The following is a 10,210-nucleotide window of genomic DNA, read 5'->3' as shown; positions in this document are numbered from 1 at the left end:
TCGCCGCATTGTTCCTCCACCACCGCAACATGATGGGTGACCGGTGGAGAGTTAATGTCCCTTTGATCGGGTTTAAGCCCAATCCGATCATAGTCCATAGCGACTCCCAAGGTGGAGATGTGATCCAAGAGCTCATTTAGGGAAGACAGCTCCATTGGATCCATCTACTCGATGAATTCCGAGCCGACGTGGAGGCTGTTTTCGATGACCCGAGAAGTCAACGTCGGGCAGCAGCCGAACGGGCGGTCATGATGAAACTGCCTAGCCGGAGAGTTTGGCCGACAGCCAGGGCTCCCCCGACGGTGATGTTGTTTTTAACAACGAGATGAGGCATCCTTCCTTACAGTGATGGCACAGAGGAACTCTCAATGAAAGCACCAATGTCGGTGTCAAAACCGGTGGATCTCGGGTAGGGGGTCCCGAACTGTGCGTCTAAGGCGGATGGTAACAGGAGGCAGGGGACACGATGTTTTACCCAGGTTTGGGCCCTCTTGATGGAGGTAAAACCCCACGTCCTGCTTGATTATTCTTGATAATATGAGCAGTACAAGAGTTGATCTACCACGAGATCGGAGAGGCTAAACCCTAGAAGCTAGCCTATGGTATGATTGTATGTTGTCCTACGGACTAAAACCCTCCGGTTTATATAGACACCGGAGGGGGCTAGGGTTACACAAGGTCGGTTACAAAGGAGGAGATATACATATCCGTATTGCCTAGCTTGCCTTCCACGCCAAGTAGAGTCACATCCGGACACGGGACGAAGTCTTCAATCTTGTGTCTTCATAGTCCTATAGTCCGGCCAAAGGATATAGTCCGGCTGTCCGGAGACCCCCTAATCCAGGGCTCCCTCACTCGCCTTCGATGGTCTTATATCTTTTAGGTTAATATGTTTTTTCTGGAGAGGCGACACAATACGAAATAGAAGTTCTCATCACTAGTGTGATTATTACGTACTCCCTCCTTTCCGGTTTAGAGGGTTTATCTCAACTTTTTCGTTTTACCGGTTTAAATGGCTCATCTCCATCTCCTATTGAGATTCCAAGCCGCATTAAATCTTTGCATGCAAGAATTAAAAAGAAACTCACCAATGCGTGAGATGTTTCTACTCATCTAGTGGCCAAGCATGCATACACTACAATTAATCAAAATTAATGCATCACTTTAACTTTTTTTCCAAAACTGAGGCAAAAGATTTGCTTCATCACATTCATAAAGAAGAAGGGTAACGAAAGTTTTAAGGCGAGGTCATTACTCCTCAACAAATGAGACAAAAGCCTACTCTCATGGCATAATAGAACCTGAGTGCTTGGCACTGGCGGTCACCCACTATCCGGCGTCAACCCTAACATGTGCGAAGATGATGGAAGGTAGTGTAGACTTCTTGCCACTAGTAGAAAAAGGGTCAAACGTGAAGCACATTAGTGCCGGTTCCAACGGCTAGTTGGCCGCTCTCATTAGTACCGGTTCGTGGCGAACCTTTAGCACCGGTTCATGCCACGAACCGGTACTAAAGTGAGTGGTGGCAGGATGTTGTCAGTCCGGGGCCCCTCCAGCACCTTTAGTACCGGGTCATATCACGAACCGGTACTAAAGATCGTCCTACATAGACCCTTCGTCCACCCGAGCTCGCTCTGTTCTTCCCCTTTCCCCTCTCCTCTCTGTTCTTTTCCCTCTTCCTCTCAAGCTCATCACACATTTTGCCCAAAATTTGTCAAGATTTGAAGGCCCCCATCCATTGAAATGATCACAAAGGTTAGCAACTTTGTCCTTTCATCTCTCATTGCTAGATTAGCTCGTGCAATGCTTTATATAGTGATTGATTTTTGAGTTTATTAATTTGGGAGGAATTATATATATGTGCTAGTATTTGATTTATATGCAATTCGAGGTAAAAAATAACACTTAGTTTTGCATATGTAGGTGTGGTTTACTTAGTACCTTCTAAATCTCCGTCGTAACCACGTCGAGCGCTCGCAACGTCCCGTCGCCGGCACCACCTTGTGGTGAGCCTCTTGTTCATGAAGTTTTATATAAAAAATTGATGTTTGTGTGATTTGGATATATAGTTACTCATATAATTATCTTACCCATACGTTGTTTGTTATACATAGTGCCATGGTTTTGATATCCGTCCCCGTCGGCCCTCGTCCGGGTTATGATTCGGATGTGGTATATTCTCTTTTAAAACTATTCATTGCATTTCGTGTTTATGACAAATTATGCCCATCAAGTTGACATAGATATTTATATGTAGGAGGTAGTTGAACCGGAAGTTCCAACCGACCGTATTGTCAAGAGGTTAAATTTAGTTGAAAGAGAAAACGAGGATTTGAAGGAAAAATTGGAAAGAATTGAGGGGGACAAGATGGAATTGGAGTTGCATGTTGCCGATGTCGTCGATGATCACAAGATTAAGATGGAGAAAATGTGCTTGAAGATTAGAAAGATTAGAAAATATGCCATTAATAGTGAGGCTTGGTATCATTATGCTGTTGGATCAATTGTTACATTAGTTGCGATCTTGATCGCATTTGTTGTTGCATTTAAATTCTTTAGCTAGAGAGTTATTTGTTTGTTGCATTTAAGTGTTGTATGATCTTTATGTATGAACTTTATGTCTTGTATTAATTTGGTGTTTTCGGTGCTGTGTATTGAAGATGAGCCGGCAATGGATGTACGATGACCGATGCTCTCCCGAGTTCATTAATGGCGTGCGTACTTTTCTGCTTGCGGCTGAGGCAAACAAGCGGGCGGATGGTTTTATGCCTTGTCCATGTGCTGGCTGTAAGAATGGTCACAATTACTCTACGTCAAGAACCATTCACGTCCACCTGTTTGAGTCTGGTTTCATGCCCCACTATAATGTTTGGACCAAGCATGGAGAAAGAGGGGTTATGATGGAAGACAATGAAGAAGAAGAGGACAACGACAGCTATCCTGGCCATGGGTTCCCTGAATACGATGATACAACAATGAGGGAAGAAGTTGAGCCGGTAATGCGGGAATAAGCTGAGCCGGCAATGCGGGAAGAAGCTGAAGAAGAGGCATCGGATGAGCCTGTTGATGATCTAGGTCGGGCCATTGCCGATGCAAAGAGAAACTGCGCAAGTGATTTGGAGAAGAAGAAGTTGCAGCGCATGTTAGAGGATCACAAAAAATTGTTGTACCCGAATTGCGTAGGTGACAAGAAAAAGCTGGGCACCACACTGGAATTGCTACAATGGAAGGCAGAGAATGGTGTATCTGACAAGGGATTTGGAAAGTTGCTGGTAATGATAAAGAATATGCTTCCAAAGGATAACGAATTGCCCGAGAGTATGCACGAAGCAAAGAAGGTTGTCTGCCCTCTAGGGTTAGAGGTGCAGAAGATACATGCATGCCCTAATGATTGCATCCTCTACCGCGGTGAGTACAAGGATTTGAACGCTTGCCCAATATGCGATGCATTGTGCTATAAGATTAGCCGCGACGACCCTGGTGATGTCGAGGGCGAGCGCCCCAGGAAGAAGATTCCTCCCAAGGTGATGTGGTATGCTCCTATAATACCACGGTTGAAACGTTTGTTCCAAAACAAAGAGCATGCCAAGGCGATGAGATGGCACAGAGAAGACCGTAAGAAAGACGGAAAGTTGAGAGTACCCGCTGACGGGTCGCAGTGGAGAAAAATCGAAAGAAAGTACGGGAAGGAGTTTGCAGATGACGCAAGGAACGTATGGTTTGGTCTAAGCGCAGATGGCATTAATCCTTTTGGGGAGCAGAGCAGCAACCATAGCACCTGGCCTGTGACTCTATGTTTGTATAACCTTCCTCCTTGGTTGTGCATGAAGCGGAAGTTCATTATGATGCCAGTGCTCATCCAAGGCCCTAAGCAACCCGGCAACGACATTGATGTGTACCTAAGGCCATTAGTTGAAGAACTCTTACAACTGTGGAATGGAACAGGTGTACATGCGTGGGATGAGCACATGGGGGAAGAATTTGACCTAAAGGCATTGCTGTTCGTGACCATCAATGATTGGCCTGCTCTCAGTAACCTTTCAGGACAGACAAACAAGGGATACCACGCATGCACGCACTGTTTGGACGATACCGACATTATATATTTGGCTAATTGTAAGAAGAATGTGTACCTGGGACATCGTCGATTTCTTCCGAGCAGGCATCCCATAAGAAGAAAGGCAAGCATTTCAAAGGTGAGGCGGATCACCGGACGAAGCCTCGCCACCGTACTGGTGCTGATGTACATGATATGGTCAAGGATTTGAAGGTGGTCTTTGGAAAGGGTCCTGGTGGACAACCTGTTCCGAATGACGCTGACGGACGCGCACCCATGTGGAAGAAGAAATCTATATTTTGGGACCTGCCCTATTGGAAAGACCTAGAGGTCCGCTCCGCAATCGACGTGATGCACGTGACGAAGAACCTTTGTGTGACCCTGCTTGGCTTCTTGGGCGTGTATGGGAAGACAAAAGATACACCTGAGGCACGGGAGGACCAGCAACGTATGCACGGAAAAGACGGCATACATCAGGGTCATGCAAGCTACGCTCTTACCAAAGAAGAGAAGGAAATCTTCTTTGAATTCCTGCTCAGTATTAAGGTACCGTCTGGCTTCTCGTCGAATATAAAGGGAATAATAAACATGGCAGAGAAAAAGTTCCAGAACCTAAAGTCTCATGACTGCCACGTGATTATGACGCAACTGCTTCCGGTTGCATTGAGGGGGCTTCTACCGGAAAACGTTCGATTAGCCATTGTGAAGCTATGTGCATTCCTCAATGCAATCTCTCAGAAGGTAATTGATCCAGAAATCATACCAAGGTTAGAGAATGATTTGGTGCAATGTCTTGTCAGTTTCGAGTTGGTGTTCCCACCATCCTTCTTCAACATCATGACGCACGTCCTAGTTCACCTATGTGAAGAGATTAACATTTTGGGTCCTGTATTTCTACACAATATGTTCCCCTTTGAGAGGTTCATGGGAGTCTTAAAGAAATATGTTCATAACCGTGCTAGGCCAGAAGGAAGCATCTCCAAGGGCCATGAAAATGAGGAGGTCATTGAGTTTTGTATTGACTTTATTCCTAACCTTAAGCCGATTGGTGTTCCTGAATCGCGGCATAAGGGCAGACTGGATGGAAAAGGCACGCTAGGAGGGGAACAAATAATATGTATGGACAGACATTCTCTCACTGAAGCACACTACACAGTTCTACAGAATTCCGCCTTGGTGGCTCCGTATATGGATGAACATAAGAATTTGCTACGCTCCAAACACCCGGAGCGGTCTGATGACTGGATTACACGTGAACAAACCAGGAGTTTCGCCAGCTGGTTGCAGACACGTACCATGCATGACGCCTCTATTCAAGATGACCTGTACTTGCTGTCCCAGTTACCATCTTCGAATATAATGACTTTCAAAGGTTACGAGATAAATGGTAATACATTTTACACGATCGCCCAAGATAAGAAGAGCACCAACCAAAACAGTGGTGTCCGCTTTTGATGCAGAAACCAAGACAGGAAAGGAAACATATTATGGTTATATACAGGACATATGGGAACTTGACTATCGACGTGGTTTGAAGGTCCCTTTGTTTCGGTGCAAATGGGTCAATATGACACGAGGCGGGGTAACGGAAGACCCGCAGTACGGAATGATAATAGTGGATCTCAACAATCTTGCGTATGCAGACGAACCATTCGTCCTAGCCAATGATGTGGCACAGGTTTTCTATGTGAAGGACATGTCTACCAAGCCGAGAAAAAGAAAAGATAAGGAAGCGAATGTATCGTACGATGAGCCAAAGCGGCACATAGTTCTTTCTGGGAAGAGAAACATCGTGGGAGTGGATGACAAGACAGACATGTCAGGAGATTATGAAAAGTTTGATGAAATTGCTCCATTCACAGTGAATATTGACTCGAGCATCCTGTTAAATGATGAAGATTTTCCATGGCTACGGCACAACGGGACACACGCGAAGAAAAAGTTTCACACCCAAAGATCCGGGATGTGATCGGCTTCACTATCATCACTTTCTTCTGTGTTTCACACCCAGAAGGGAATCTCTGTAATAGTTAGGGTAGCTAGTTATGTGTTTTGGCATTTGAAACGCGAAGAAATTTTATGTGCAAGCAAATTCTTTCATGCATTTACTGATTTTTTCAGCTAAATGACCCTGAAATTGAAAAGCATTTCAAATGAACTCAGAAAAGGTTGAAAGTTGGCATGGTATCATAATTTCACCCACATAGCATGTGCAAAAAAGTAGAGAGGGTTACCGCAAAAACTGGATGCACTTCGTGTACAAAATGGACAATCTCTTTCGAAGTATCAGGGTTTCGGACGAAAACTCATCCGTTACAAAGGCATTTCATTTTTTAACCAAATTGAATATAATGATAAAACACACTAATATTAAACATAAGAAAAAAGAATCACTGAAAAATCTATTTTCAAAGTTAAGTTATTCACAAACTAGTGATTCACACAAATTTCAAATAATTCAAAATTTAAACTATTCAAATTTGTAAACTACCAGTACTAACAGAAAGTTTGTAATTTTTTGTACCTAAAGCAAAAATATTCACAAACAAACTCTAAATACATCAAAAAACAACTCTAAAATAAATAAAACAAAAATAAATAAAGCAAAAAATAAGAAAAAAAGCCCACCTACTGGGCCACAACGGCCTGCATACGACTAGAAACCCAAATTCTAGTTGGGCCAGGATGCAGGCCCGCTAGCCCAGTAGGCCCAACAGGGCATCGCAGAAGAGGTAGGCCCAGAAGGCCTGCTTAAGAGAGGAGCTCGAGACAGCAGCGACGGCGGGGCTTATAAGCAGGTGCGAGTGCCCCTCGGCTAGCGAGGTGGGACTAAACTTCTGCGCCCCTCGCCTGGCAGCACACACCCTTTAGTACCGGGTCGTGGCTCCAACCGGTACTAAAGTGGGGGCCTTTACTACCGGTTGGTGCCACGACCCGGTACTAAAGGGGGTACGGTTCCCGCCGCTTCGCCTGGCCAAAACAGACCTTTAGTACCGGTTGGTGGCTCCAACCGGTACTAAAGGTGGGTTATAAGAAACACTTTGAAAAATTTCTGTTTCTCATCTCACTTCTCTCTGTCACCGCCCCGTCCCGCGCCGTCCCCGTCGACTCCGCGACGCCCGCGTCCTCGTCGCATCGTCCCCGTCGACTCCGTGGCGCCCCCGTCGCCGTCCCCTCGCCTCGCCGCCGTCGCCTTGGATCGCGACCTCGCCTCACCGTCGCCGTCGCCTCGACCTCGCTCGCGCACGCTGTGAGCCCCTCCCCCGGCCCCTCTCCTCCCTCCAATCGATCAAAGCCACCGCGCGCCGACGCCGACCGTAGCGCACACACACGCGCGCGCGCACACACACACTACATGCACACACACACACACACTACACGCGCGCACACACAATTTTTCTGTTTTTAGTTTTTAGCTTTTTCTGTTTTTCTGTTTTTCATACAAAGTTTTAGATGAATTAATTAATTAGATTAGATTAATGTCAAATAGTATATAGAAATGTTAGTTATAATATATATAATGTCAAAGGTTTTTTCTGTTTTTTATACAAATGTTATAGAAATGTTAGTTATATAGAAATGTTAGAAATTTTGGAAATGTTAGTTTTAGCTAGATGAATTAGATTAATTTCAAATTGTTAGACGATGATCGATGTTTTTTTAGTTTCTTATATTTTTAGTTATAAAATTTAGAATTTGCATATATGAAATCACAATCCATCATTTAAAAAATGTTACTTTACTTTTGCGGCATATAGTATTTGTTTTCGACGATGCCCGGCCCGCATCCTTGTCGTCGACCCGTTCGCGACGACGTCCTGCTTCAGAGGACCCATGTCCGGGACTGGGCTCCGCCGGGCTGGCACTGGGAGGTGCTACCTTCAGGGGCGCGACGCTTGGTGAGGAACCCGACCCCTGGTCCCGTCGTCGACCCTCATCTCCTTTGGTGGCATTCGCGTGGGACACTTTCGGTGCGGAGGGAGCCGGCCCCGCCGGAGGTGGTACGTCACCGTGTCAGGGAGGAGGACGAGCACGTCCATCGCTACATGGCTGCTATGGACATCAGGTTCTCCAATACCTGGCAGGTTCTTTTGGGAGATCACCCGAGCTATGATCCAGTGATGGTTCCTTCTCTTTGGGTGTCCACCGCCTGCACGTCAAGAACCGCGAGTGGCCTAGATTACTCTGTAGTATTCGATCTTTATTAGCTTGCTAGCTAGCTAGCTAGTGATGTATTCGATATTATATCTATTATTCGAGACGATGTATTCGATATTATATCTATTATTCGAGACGATGTATTCGAGATTATATCTATTATTCGAGACGACTTATTCGAGATTATATTCGATGATGCTTATTATGTACTATGATTGATTCAGTTTTTCCTTATTAATTGATTGCATCCATGCATTGTAATTTGAATATATTTCTTTTGGATTAGTTAAACAAAACCTATGGCGGACAATACCGGCAGAGAGGGAGCAGAGGCCATGTTCAATATCATACGCAATCCTCGCGGGCCAGATGATGATCAGAATGAAGAAGATTATGACGGCTCCGAATATCTAAACAACACCGGGGAGGGTGATATGATATTCGATCGCGATGACCGAATTGATGAAGTCATGAACTATGAACATGACGAAGAAAATGTTGATCTTGAAACAACAAAGACCGGCGAGGTATATATATTTATATAAGCAGGCATCTGGTGATCATCACATGTTTTAAATGACTTGAAGATATATTAACGAATCGATCTTTCTTCTTTCAGCCATCCGGATCGAGCAAATCTTCAGGCAACAGGAAACGAGGCCCGAACAAAAAGTTGAAGGAGGGCGTAAAGTACAATATCGAGGCCATCAAACCTAATGGCGAACCATTAGCGCCTAAGAAGATTGCAGACAAGTTCATTCGTTAGTGCGGAGTTCTTGTGAAGGACCAACTCCCGATCTCCCTTCAAGAATGGAGAGAGCCAGCAAAGCCACGTCCAGGAGTTACTTTTGTCGATGACAGACAAAATCTTCTGCTTTGGAAAATGCTCATGGAACAATTCACCCTACCAGATCATTTCACAGATGCAGATGTGGAGAAAGTCAAGGACGCTGCTCTTAGGAAGATGGCGGTTGCATTCAAGAACCACAAGATTTGTGAATGGTCCAAGTACGTCAAGGGAGGAAGGAAGACTCCAGTATTCGAGGGAACACTAGAGAAGCAAAGTGCTCATTGGGACGATTTCATGAAATTCAAGGATTCGAAATTATCTAAGGAACGGTCGAGAATAAACAAGGCCAATGCCGCAAAAAAGGATAAGTTCCATAAGCTGGGGCCAGGTGGCTATGCGGTGGGAATGCCTAAGTGGGATAAGTCTGAGAAAGAGATGTTGGATGCAGGTGTCACTCCAGAAACATTGAGCTGGCCCCCCAGGTGCAGGACTTGGTTCTATGCGCATGGGGGGGGAGTTGGACCCGAAGACAGGCAAAGTTTCGAAGAAGGCATGTCTGGACGGAGCTGAAGATAAGCTACTTGTTGCAATAGAAGAGGCTCGATCGGGGGTGTTCGAGCCCAATAGAGAGAACGACGAGCTTACGCGTGCCCTGGGAAATCCTGAACACCCGGGAAGAACACGAGGCATGGGCGCTATGCCGTGGTATGAGGGGTTTTCGGACTAGAACGCCGACTACAGAACCCGTGGGAGAAAGAAGATTGCGGAGGAGAAGAAGAGGAAGATGGAGGAGGAGCAGAGGAAGCTAGACTATGAACGCCTTCAAGGCCTAGAATCAGCGCACGCGGACTTGGCAGTCAAATTCCAGCGGCAGCAGGAGCAGATCGAGTCACTTATCCAGCAAAGGGGGTCTCAGCAGCTGCAGCAGCCAGCGGATGGTCCACCATTGGATAGCACCGTCCCATCCATGCCGAGAAGCAGCGTGGGTTCCGCCCCGGGCGACGCATTGCTGGATAGCTACCCAGTGGATGACATCATGGAGAACACTAACTGCAAGCTACACTTCAAAATGAAGAACATATCCATGAAGGTGGCGGACGCCCTTGCTTTTACAAATCCCCCCGAGGCAACCTTCCATTGCAACCCGATTCCAGTGGGCTATGCTCGTGTCTTGGTTGATGAGGTGGTGGACCAATATTCGGGGC

The 10,210-nt window shown here is 45.8% G+C and overlaps 1 pseudogene; it reads left to right on the top strand.

Moving 5' to 3' along the window:
- Positions 1-2,885: 2,885 nt before the first annotated feature.
- LOC147976763 (uncharacterized) lies at positions 2,886-6,026 on the top strand (annotated as a pseudogene).
- Positions 6,027-10,210: the final 4,184 nt, after the last annotated feature.

The sequence above is a fragment of the Triticum urartu genome, chromosome 4A (assembly GCF_056163025.1).
Source record: "Triticum urartu cultivar PI428250 chromosome 4A, HENAU_Tu73, whole genome shotgun sequence".
Taxonomy (NCBI): Eukaryota; Viridiplantae; Streptophyta; class Magnoliopsida; order Poales; family Poaceae; genus Triticum; species Triticum urartu.
The sequence above is the reverse complement of the archived record's forward strand: the minus strand, read 5'-3'. Positions and strand labels throughout refer to the sequence as shown.